We start from the raw sequence: 13087 nt of genomic DNA, 5'->3' as shown, positions 1-13087 counted from the left end.
GGCGGAGTGTGCTAAAGCAGTGAGTAAAACAAACTTAGGGAGGAGCCTTCTGATGTTAACATGCATGAAACCAAGGCTTTTACGGTTACAGAAGTCAACAAATGAGAGCGCCAGGGAACACACAGGGCCTAGGTTAACCTCTACATCACCCAAGGAACAGAGGAGGGGTAGGATGAGGATATGGCTAAAGGCTATCAGAACTGGTCGTCTAGTGCGTTGGGAACAGAGAATAAAAGGAGCAGATTTCTGGGCGTGGAAGGACAGATTCAGGGCATAATGCACAGACAGGGGTATGGTAGGGTGCGGGTACAGTGGAGGTAAACCTTGTCATTTAGTGACGATAAGAGAGGTTGCATCTCTGGAGGCACTAGTTATGCTAGGTGAGGTCACCGCATGTGTGGGGGGTGGGACAAAAGGGCAGTAAAATAAAACAATGTAACTACCCTAAACAACTGTATACAAGGCATATTGACATTAGAGAGAGACATAAAGCGAGGCATAAAGCAATCACAGGTGTTGATTGGGATAGCTAGCTAAGACAACAACGGGTAAGACAACAACAGCTAATCAGCTAAGACAACAACAACAGGTAAAATGGCGATGAATGGGAGGAGAGGGGTCAGTTAACTACACACAGGGCCTGAGTTTGAGGCTGGGGCCGACAGATAAACAAAATAAACAAAATGGAGTACCGTGATTAATGAACAGTCCAGCAGGCATCAGCTATGTAGCCAAGTAATCATAGGGTCTAGTGAACAGCAAAAGAAGAAACAGGGAAGCTGTTAGGTAGTCGTTACTACGTTAGCCGGGAGATGCACCTGCACCTGGCACGACGCAACACGGAGTGCCTGGATACACCCCTTAGCCGTGGTATATTGGCAATATACCACAAGACCCGAAGTGCCTTATTGCTATTATAAACTGGTTACCAACGTAATTAGAGCAGTACAAATGAGTTTTTTCTCATACCTGTGGTATATGGTCTGATATACCATGGCTGTCAGCCAATCAGCATTCAGAACTCAAACCACCCAGTTTATAATGAGTTATGAGGTAGGCCATCAATGTAAATAAGAATTTGTTCTTAACTTCTATGGGCTACGTGGGACGTCCCACCTGCGGGACACAGCCAGTGAAATATCAGGGCGGCAAATTCAAAAACAACAAAATGTCATAATTCAACTTTCTCAAACATACATCTATTTTACACCATTTTAAATATGCACTTCTCTTTGATGTAACCACATTGTCCGATTTCAAAAAGGCTTTACAGTGAAAGCAAAACATTAGATTATGTTAGGAGAGTACATAGACAAAAATAATCACACAGCCATTTTCCAAGCAAGGACATGTGTCAATAAAACCCAAAACACAGCTAAATGAAGCACTAATCTTTGACGATCATCATCAGATGACACTCCTAGGACATTATGTTACACAATACATGTATGTTTTGTTCGATAAAGTTCATATTTATATCCGAAAACAGTATTTTACATTGGCGCGTGATGTTCAGAAAATGTATTCCCACCAAACCTACGGTGAATGTGCATATCAATTTACAAAAATACTCATCATAAACGTTGACAAAATATATAACAATTATTTAAAGAATTATAGATAGACTACTCCTGGATGCAACCGCTTTGTCAGATTTAAAATAGCTTTACGGAGAAAGCACATTTTTCAATATTCTGAGTACATAGCTCAGCCATCACAGAGAGCTATACAGACACCCGCCAAGTTCGGGGCAACCTAAACTCAGAATTAGTATTAGAAATATTCTCTTACCTTTGCTGATCTTTGTCAGAATGCACTCCCAGGACTGCTACTTCCACAAGAAATGTTGTTTTTGTTCGAAATAATCCATATTTATGTACAAATACCTCCGTTTTGTTCGTGCGTACAGATCACTTATCCAAAGGCATAACGCGCGAGCAAAGGAACCAGAGACGAAAAGTCAAAATGTTCCATTACCGTACTTAGAAGCATGACAAACGCTGTTTAAAATCAATCTTTATGGTATTTTAACGTAAAATTGCGATAATATTCCAACCGGACAATAGCATATTCATTCAAGAAGAAAAAGAAGTGAAAAAGATGCGCTCGTGTAACCGCGCATATTCAATCCCTTTGTTGCCAGGCAGACAACTCAGTAACTTAGCTCCTACTATCTGCCCAGTGACAGGAGAATGCTCAAACTATTTTCTGAAGGCTGTTGACAGCCAATGGAAGCCTTAGGAAGTGCAACGTCACCCCACAGACACTGTAGTTTCGATAGAGAATCAAAAGAAGAACTACAATTCTCAGACTTTCCACTTCCTGCTTAGATGTGTCTCAGGTTTTTGCCTGCCATATGAGTTCTGTTATACTCACAGACACCATTCAAACAGTTTTAGAAACTTCAGAGTGTTTCCTATCTAAATCCACTAATAATATGCATATTCTAGTTTCTGGGCCAGAGTAGTAACCTGTTTAAATTGGGTACGTTTTTCATCCGGCCGTGAAAATACTGCCCCCTAGCCCAGACCGGTTAACTGACTTGCCTAGTTAAATAAAGATTAAATAAAATTTAAAAAACATTCAAAAATGAGAAGCCGATTCCTAATGTACAATGAATATAATTAATGATATGATTATCTGAGTGGAAAATGTATGCTTTGATGTATATAATGGCTTGATAAATTAATTAATGAGTTTGAAATGTTCTGATGGGAGGGGTTATCCTACATATGGTTCCTCTATCAGTTTAAATGTTTCCATTGATACGGTGATGGGAAAGCACTAGTTAGCTGGCCTCATAATTTATGTTTATACTTTTGCAGTACTGTTGTTTTTGAAATCACTATGTAAATAAACACCCTTGCACGGAAGTGTTTTTGCAATTCCACCATCTGTAATTTGTAGAGTTTAAATTTAATATAGGCTTAAGTTACAATTATGGTTTTTCAGTTTAGCCTTCTGGCCTATCATACACAACAAATACCATGTATCTTTCACTATAGAATACCATGTGTATCTTTCACCATAGAATACCATGTATCTTTCACTATAGAATACCATGTGTATCTCTCACTATAGAATACCATGTGTATCTTTCACTATAGAATAACATTTGTATCTTTCACTATAGAATACCATGGGTATCTTTAACTATAGAATACCATGTGTATCTTTCACTATAGAATACCATGTGTATCTTTCACTATAGAATACCATGTATCTTTCACTATAGAATACCATGTGTATCTTTCACTATAGAATACCATGTATCTTTCACTATAGAATACCATGTATCTTTCACTATAGAATACCATGTGTATCTTTCACTATAGAATACCACGTACCTTTCACTATAGAATACCATGTGTATCTTTCACCATAGAATACCATGTATCTTTCACCATGTGTATCTTTCACCATAGAATACCATGTGTATCTTTCACCATAGAATACCATGTGTATCTTTCACCATAGAACACCATGTGTATCTCTCACTATAGAATACCATGTGTATCTCTCACTATAGAATACCATGTGTATCTTTCACCATAGAATACCATGTGTATCTTTCACCATAGAATACCATGTGTATCTCTCACTATAGAATACCATGTGTATCTCTCACTATAGAATACCATGTGTATCTTTCACTATAGAATACCATGTGTATCTTTCACTATAGAATACCATGTATCTTTCACTATAGAATACTGCTATAATCAGTTGTAAATCATTTTATGAACTTTAAATCACTTTTAGTTGCCACTAAAGTTTGAAAAAACGACCTATTTTATATGATCAATATAACTCTGTCATAGCTCTAACTCGCACAAAAAAACACACAACACTTTCTCTCAACCACACACACACACACACACACACACAGAGAGATTACCACTGTTACAAAGCTGCATCTGTTTTTAATGTGGATTTAATGTAGCATGATATTTGAAAAATGGACCGTGTGATGTGGATCTGGTATGTGTGTGTGTGAGGGATAAGTGGGGTGTTAGGGGGCAGCTGTCCTGTCCTCCCCACTCAAGGCTCTATGTCTGGGTATATAAAGTATATCTACGTCCTGGAGTGTGTGTGTGTGTGTGTGTGTGTGTGTGTGTGTGTGTGTGTGTGTGTGTGTGTGTGTGTGTGTGTGTGTGTGTGTGTGTGTGTGTGTGTGTGTGTGTGTGTAAGAGCAGCAAAGCCCCATGTTGTGTAAACAACACCCTGGTTACAGTAACCAAGGCCTGCTGGGCTAAATATATCGAACCCTTTACCTTGAGCGAGAGACAGACAGAGAGACAGAGAGAGTAATACTGGCTAGCTAGTTAACAGACTATTGAGATAGAATAGCTTCAACGCTAGCTAACAGGCATAGCCCACAGGTTAGCCAGCTAGTCATTGTGATAGCATAATCCACAGGCTAGCCAGGTAGTGATTGTTATAACATAGCCCACATGTTAGCTTAGTCATTGTGATAGCATAGCCCAGAGTTTAGCTGGCTAGTCATTGTGATAGCCCACAGGTCAGCTGGCTCGTCATTCTGATAGCATATCCCACAGGTTAGCCAGCTAGTCATTAGGATAGCATAGCCCACAGTTTAGTTTAGTCATCATTGTGATAGCATAGCCCACAGGTTTGCTTAGTCATCGAGCTAGCACAGCCCACAGGTTAGCTAGCTAGTCATTGAGACAGCTTAGCACACAGGTTAGCCAGCTAGCGATTGTGATAGCATAGCCCACAGGTTAGCCAGCAAGACATTGTGATAGCATAAATGGGAAAGGGGGATACTTATACATAGCTCTGCTTAGCCAGCTAGCACTCAACAACTCTAGAGATTATATGAAGTAGTTGACTGAGGGTTGAATGTGTTTCAAACAACAGTCGAGACAACAGACCAGACAACCAGACCAGACAACAGACCAGGGCCCGGTTGAATAAAGCATCTTGCTTCCATGAAAGATTTACCTTAAAGGATAATTTCCTCTTACCTGGGGGAATTGTTTAAGGGTGTTGCATACTGGCATGTAGGGGGCAGCAGGTAGCCTAGCAGGTTAGAGAGGTGAGCCAGCAATTGGAGGGTTGCCAGTTTGAATTCAGGGTCCGACGGGAAAAATCTGACGGTAAATTAGCTGGCAACCAGAGGGTTGCTGGTGTCAAATTCTAGAGGCCATTGCCTGCCGTTGTGCCCTTGAGCAAAGCGCTTAACCCAGGGCCATCCCACCCATTAGGCAGGATTAGGCGGCCGCTTAGAGCAGCATATTGATGAGGGAAGCATTTTCAGGGATAAACTGACCAACAACACAAAAAAGTCACATAATTCTGCCCCAAAACAATGATAACTTCTCTCAGCAAGTGGCATATGGGCTATTAAGGTGAACATGATAAGCAGTACCCACTTTGCCAAGGGCAGGGACACAAAATATGTATCGTGTCCATGCCCAGTGATCCTCTCCATGGTCCTGTTGAAGAGACACAGCCCTGTAGCGCTCCACCAACACTGTCAGTCATCTAACATTAATCATGTAGCTTGTATGGAAGAAAGAGTATATTGCCTCTGTGGACTTTTCTGTAGCCTACAGGGTGACCAAATTTATGACAATCTCATGAGACACACACTCACCAAGATGGCGCTGATAGACTTGGCAGCTCTGTTTCTAGCTGCTAAGTAACTTTGCACTATTTGTACAGTATATTTGCTGTATTTTTTTCTGTGCTTTTTCTTACATTATTAGCCCAGAATGTTTTTTACGTTATTATATACAGCCGGAAATAACTTTTGGATATTAGAGCGATGGTAACTCACCAGCATTGCGACCAGAAATACGACTCACGAATTGAATCCAACGCTTCCGAGTATATTACTCTATAATGTTCAGTCCCTGGACAATAAAGTAGACCACCTCAGGGCGAAGATCTCCTTCCAGAGAGACATCAGGGACTTTAACATACTCTGTTTCACGGAATCATGGCTCTCTCCAGCTATACTGTCCCGTCCAAACAGCCAGCTGGGTTCTCAGTACATCGTGCAGACAGGAATAAAGAACTTTCTGGGAAAAAGAAAGGCGGACATGTATGTTTCATGATTAACTACTCATGTTGTGATTGTGGGAACTCAAGTCCTTTTGTTCACCCAACCTAGAATGCCTCACAATCAAATGTGAGGCAAATGTGGGGTCCCGTGTGGCTCAGTTGGTAGAGCATGGTGTTTGCAACGCCAGGGTTGTGGGTTCGATTCCCACGGGGGACCAGTAAGGAGAAGAAAAAAAAAGATTTAAAAAAATGTATGAAATGTATGCATTGACTACTGTAAGTCGCTCTGGATAAGAGCGTCTGCTAAATCACTAAAATGTAAAATGTCAACTGTATTATCTCCCAAGAGAATGCTCTTTGGTTATTGTCATAGCCATGTATATCCCCCCTCAAGCTGATACCACGATGGCCCTCAAGGAACTACACTGGACTTGTTTCAAACTGGAAAATGTACGTTCTGAGGCTGCATTTAGCAGGGGACTTTAACAAAGCAAATCTGAAGAAAACACTACAAAAGTTCAATCAACACATTGCCTGTAGTACTCACACTTTAAAAACTCTCAACTGTTGATACTCACCCTTCTGAGATGTCTACAAGGCCCTCCCCCGCGCTCCCTTCAGCAAATCAGATCACAACTCCATTCTGCTCCTCCCTTCCTATAGGCAGAAACTCAAACAGGAAGTACCCATGCTAAGGTCTATTCAATGCTGGACTGACCAATTGGAATCCATGCTTCAGATTGTTTTGATCACGTGGACAGGGATATGTTCCAGGTTGCCACTGAGAATAACATTGACGTATACACTGACACTGTGACTGAGTTCATCAAGAAGTGTATAGGGGATGGTGTTCCCACTGTGATGATTAAATCCTACCCAAACCAAAAACCGTGGACAGATGGAAGCATTCGCGCAAAACTGAATGCTCGAACCACCACATTTAACCATGGCAAGGTGATTGAGAATATGGTTTAATACAAACAGTGCAGTTATGCCCTCTGTAATGCAATCAAACAAGCAAAAAGTCAGGACAGAGACAAGGCGGAGTCGCAATTCAGTGTCTCAGACACGAGACGTATGTGGCAGGGACTCCAGACAATCACGGATTACAAAGGGAAAACCAGCCATGTTGTGAACACCGACATCTTACTACCGGACAAGCTAAACAACTTCTTCGCCCACTTTGAGAATAGCACAGTGGCCAACGTGAGTAAGACATTTAAGTGTGTTAACCCTCGCAGGGCTGCCGGTCCAGACGGCACCCCTAGCCGTGTCCTCAGAACATGGCAGACCAGTTTCCTGGAGAGTTTACGGACATATTCAATCTCTCCCTATCCCAGTCTGCTGTCCCCACTTGCTTCAAGATTCCTGTTCCTAAGAAAGCAAAGGTGACTGAACAAAATGACTAATAGCGCGTAGCACTCACTTCTGTCATCATGAAGTGCTTTGCGAGGCTAGTTATGGATCATATCACCTCCACCTTACCTGACACCCTAGACCCACTGAAATTTGCATACCACCCCAATCGATCCATGGACAATGCAATCACCATCACACTGCACAAGATAAATATCTATGTAAGAATGCTGTTCATTGACTACAGCTCAGCCTTCAACACCATAGTACCCTCCAAGCTCATCATTAAGCTCGGGGCCCTGGGTCTGAACCCCACTCATTGCAACTGGGTCCTGTACTTCTGACGGGCTGCCCCCAGGTGGTGAAGGTAGGAAACAATGCCTCCACTACACTGATCATCAACACAGGGTCCCCACAAGGGTGCGTGCTCAGCCCTCTCATGTACTCCCTATTCACTCATGACTGCGTGGCCATGCACGCCTTCAACTCAATCATCAAGATTGCAGATGATACAACAGTGGTAGGCCTGATTACCAACAATGCTGAAATAGCCTACAGGGAGAAGGTGAGGGCCCTGGCGAAGTGGTGCAGGGAAAATAATTTCTGCAAAACGAAGGAGCTGATCGTGGACTTCAGGAGACGGCAGAGGGAGAACTCCCCCATCCACATCAACGGAGCTGCAGTGGAGAAGGTGAAAAGCTTCAAGTTCCTCGGTGTACACATCACCAACAATCTGAAATGGTCCATCCACACAGACAGTGTGGTGAAGAAGACGCAACAGCGCCTATTCAAACTCAGGAGGCTGAAGAAATTTGGTTTGGCCCCTAAGACCCTCACAAACTTTTACAGATGCACGATTGAGAGCATCCTGTCGGGCTGTATCACTGCTTGGTATGGCAACTGCACCATCTGCAACCACAGGGCTCTCCAGAGGTTGGTGCGGTATGCACAACGCATCACTGGGGGCATACTGCCTGCTCTCCAGGACATCACAGGAAGGCCAAAAAAATCATCAAGGACATTACCCACCCAAGCCACAGCCTGTTCACCCCGTTATCATCCAGAAGGCGAGGTCAGTACAGGTGAATCAAAGCTGGGACCGAGAGACTGAAAAACAGCCTCTATCTCAAGGCCATCAGACTGTTAAATAGCCATCACTAGCCAACCTCCTACCCAGTACCCTCCCCGACTACTACCTGGTTACTCAACCCTGCACCTTAGAATCTGCTGACCTATGACCATAGACATCGGACACTGGTCACTTTAATAATGTTTACATACTGTTGTACTCATTTCATATGTATATACCGTAAATTCCGGACTATAAGCCACAACTTTTTTCCCAGGCTTTGAACCTCGCGGCTTAAATATATGGATTTTTCCCGCTTTCAAAAAAAAAAACAAAAAAAAAAACATTCTGTGACGTGCTCAGTTTTTTGGCGGCATGAAGCTTTCATTAGACCAATGAAATTGCCGAACGGGTTAAGGTCAAACAACTTTTTTGTTTACTGTTTAGATTAAATCGAGCGCTCTCAAACTTCCCATCATTCTGATTACGGTAGTCATTTTGTCACCCTCGTCATGGCAAAGACACAGAGAAATGCATATGATGCAGCTTTCAAGTTGAAGGCGATTGATCTGGCTGTTGGAAAAGGAAATAGAGCTGCTGCATGGGAGCTTGGTCTTAATGAGTCGATGATAAGACGTTGGAAACAGCAGCGTGAGGAATTGCAAAAAGACAACTAAAGCTTTCTGCAAATGTTTTATTTTTTGTTACAAGCCGTGTTTCGTTAAAGCCTATTTATTTTTGTTACAAGCCGTGTTTCGTTAAAGCCTATTTATTTTTGTTACAAGCCGTGTTTCGTTAAAGCCTGTGTAAAGTTAATTTGTTTCAATGTACCGGTAGGCACCTGCGGCTTATAGACATGTGCGGCTTATTTATGTTCAAAATAATATATTTTTTTAAATTCAGTGGGTGCGGCTTATATTCAGGTGCGCTTAATAGTCCGGAAATTACGGTACTGTATTCTAGTCAAGGCCATCCTATTTAACTATTGCTGTACATATACCATCACATATATATACTATTCTACGTATTCTATAGATATACTAAATATTATATCCACATACTGTCCATGTCTATACATCCCATCACATATATGTTTTACTTGCTATATTGTATTTACTTTGCCACCATGGCCTTTATTGCCTTTACCTCCCTTATCTCACTGCATTTGCTCACATTGTATATAGACTTATTTTTCTACTGTATTATTGACTGTATGTTTGTTTTACTCCATGTGTAACTCTGTGTTGTTGTATGTGTCGAACTGCTTTGCTTTATCTTGGCCAGGTCGCAATTGTAAATGAGAACTTGTTCTCAACTTGCCTACCTGGTTAAATAAAGGTGAAATAAATAAAAAAAAAAAATATATATATATATATGTATATATTTATACTGTATTTACACTCCGGACTCTGACATTGCTCATCCTAATATTTATATATTTCTTAATTCCATTCATTCACTTTTAGATTTGTGTGTGTTGTTGTGAATTGTTAGTTATTACTGCACAGTTGGAGCTAGGAACATAAGCACTTCATTACTCCCGCAATAACATCTGCTAAATATGTGTATGGACCAATAACATCTGCTAAATATGTGTATGGACCAATAACATCTGCTAAATATGTGTATGGACCAATAACATCTGTTAAATATGTGTATGGACCAATAACATCTGTTAAATATGTGACCAATAACATCTGTTAAATATGCGACCAATAACATCTGTTAAATATGTGACCAATAACATCTGCTAAATATGTGACCAATAACATCTGCTAAATATGTGTATGTGACCAATAGCATGTGATTTAATTAGATTTTTTTTTACATCACGCTTGATTTCGATCAAATAGCCTAAATGGCACCCTATCAAATCAGAATACTCTTCGATGTGAATATGAATGAACATACCCTAAAAATAGGAAAGGTAAAAGTAAAATGGACAACAGCCTATGGAATCAAATTAGGCTACTCACAACTGCTGTCCGGGAGTTTCACTCAGTGGGCTGTAGTGTCAATATAATTAGTCATTTCAAATCTGTATTTGTCCATTTCTGAGCTAATCGTGGCGAAGAAGAACATGCGAACTGTATTTTCCAAGAAAATGCGATGCCTGACAACATGGGTAGCTGAGTGAGTTTCAAGCTTGGAGAAGCTTATGTACAATTTATCCTACCATTTCTACCAAAATTGGACAAATGCGAGAGCACCAGCCTCTGCCATATGGACAAATTGATTCACCGTGAGCCATTGCGGTAAAGAAATGAGCACATGGAATGTGGAGATCAGACACAGCAGTAGGCCTATAAATCAAATCAAAGTGTATTGGTCCCGTACACAGATTTGCTGATGTTATCACAGGTGCAGCGAAATGCTTGTGCAGCAATAATACATAGAAAGCAATAAATTAAGAAATATCAGAACGTGCAATGTCAGAGTCCGGAATATAATATACACTCAGGGGCCAGTTTATTAGGTACACCACCCCAGACAGGCATTGAGGCATTCAGTTACTGTTCCATTGGATGTTAGAATGGGCAAATATAGTGATCTAAGCGATTTTGAGCATGGTATGATTGTCGGTGCCAGGCGCGCCAGTTCCAGTATCTCAGAAACGTCCGGCCTCCTGGGCTTTTCATGCACAACAGTGCATTGTTTCTACAACTTGATTAGAGTCCACCTGTGGTAAATTCAGTTGATTAGACAAGATTTGGAAAGGCACACACCTGTCTATATAAAGTCCCACAGTTGAAAGTGCACGTCAGAGCAAAAACCAAGCCATGGGGTCAAAGGAATTGTCTGTAGAGTGCCGAGACAGAATTGTGTTGAGGCACAAATCTGGAGAAGGACACCAAAAAATATCTGCAACATTGAAGGTCCCCAAGAACACAGTGGCCTTCATTATTCTTAAATGGAAGAGATTTTGGAACCACCAAGACTCTACCTAGCGCTGGTCGCCAAGCTGAACTGAGCAATTGGGGGAGAAGGGTCTTGGTCAGGGAGGTGACCAAGAACCGATGGTCACTCAGACAGAGCTCTAGAGTTCTTCTGTGGAGATGGGAGAACGTTCCAGAAGGACAACCATCTCTGCAGCACTCCACCAATCAGGCCTTTATGGTAGAGTGGCCAGATGGAAGGCACTCCTCAGTAAAAGGCACATGACAGCCGCTTGGAGTTTGCCAAAAGGCACCTAAATACTCGAAGACCATGAGAAACAAGATTCTCTGGTCTGATAAAACCAAGATTGAACTCTTTGGCCTGAATGCCAAGCGTCACGTCTGGAGGAAACCTGACACCATCCATACGGTGAAGTATGGTGGTGGCAGCATCATGCTGTGTGGATGTTTTTCAGCTGCAGGAACTGGGAGACTAGTCAGGATCAATGGAAAGATGAATGAAGCAAAGTACAGTGAGATCTGTGATGAAAACCTATTCCAGAGCCCTAAGGACCTCAGACTAGGGTGAAGGTTCACCTTCTAACAGGACAACAACCCTAAGGTCGCAGCCAAGACAATGCAGGAGTGGCTTCAGGACAAGTCTCTGAATGTCCTTGAGTGGCCCAGCCAGAGCCCGGACTTGAGCCAGAGCCCAGACTTGAAGCCGATCTAACATCTCTGAAGAGACCTGAAATTACCTGACAGAGCTTAAGAGGATCTGCAGAGAAGAATGAGAGAAACTTCCCAAATACAGGCGTGCCAAGCTTGTAGCGTCATACCCAAGAAGACCCAAGGCTGTAATCGTTGCCTAAGGTGCTTCAACAAAGTACTGAGTAAAGGGTCTGAATACTTACGTAAATGTGATATTTAAGTTTTTTATTTGTAATACATTTGCTGCAATTTCTAAAAACATATTTTTGCTTTGTCGTTATGGGGTATTGATTGTAGATTGATGAGGGAAAGAAATTATGTAATCTATTTTAGAATAAGGCTGTAACGTAAAAACAATGTGGAAAAGGTCAAGGGGTATGAATACCTTCCAAATGCACTGTAGATAATAAACAAAAGTGAAATAAACTATACAAAATGAACATTAAACATTAAACTCACAAATGTTCCAAAGGAATAGAGACATTTAAAATGTAATATTATGGCTACAAACAGTGTTTTAACGATGTGCAAATAGTTAATTAAAGTACAAAAGGGAAAATAAATAAACACAAATATGCGCTATGTACAATGGTGTTTGTTCTTCACTGGTTGCCCTTTTGTTGTGGCAGCTGGTCACAAATATTGCTGTTCAGATGGCACACTGTGGTATTTCACCCAATAGATATGGGAGTTTATCAAAATTGGATTTGTTTTCAAAATTCTATGTAGGCCTATGTAATCTAAGGGAAATATGTGTCTCTAATATGGTCATACATTTGGCAGGAGGTTAGGTAGTGCAGCTTAGTTTCCACATCATTTTGTGGGCAGTGTGCACATAGCCTGTCTTCTCTTGAGAGCCAGGTCTGATGCTCTCAATAGCAAGGCTAAGCTCACTGAGTCTGTACATAGTCAAAGCTTTCCTTAAGTTTAGGATTAGACACAGTGGTCAGGTATTCTGCCACTATGTACTCTCTGTTTAGGGCCAAAGAGCATTCTAGTTTGCTCAGATTATTTGTTAATTCTTTCCAATGTGTCAAGTAATTAT

General features: G+C 41.4%; 1 protein-coding gene across 2 annotated transcripts in view; it reads left to right on the top strand.

Moving 5' to 3' along the window:
- The window catches only part of smpx (small muscle protein X-linked), a 36453-nt gene that overhangs the window by 9998 nt on the left and 13368 nt on the right, over positions 1-13087 (top strand). The window lies entirely within an intron of this gene.

This window comes from Salmo trutta, chromosome 6 (assembly GCF_901001165.1).
Source record: "Salmo trutta chromosome 6, fSalTru1.1, whole genome shotgun sequence".
NCBI classification, from domain to species: domain Eukaryota; kingdom Metazoa; phylum Chordata; class Actinopteri; order Salmoniformes; family Salmonidae; genus Salmo; species Salmo trutta.
The sequence above is the reverse complement of the archived record's forward strand: the minus strand, read 5'-3'. Positions and strand labels throughout refer to the sequence as shown.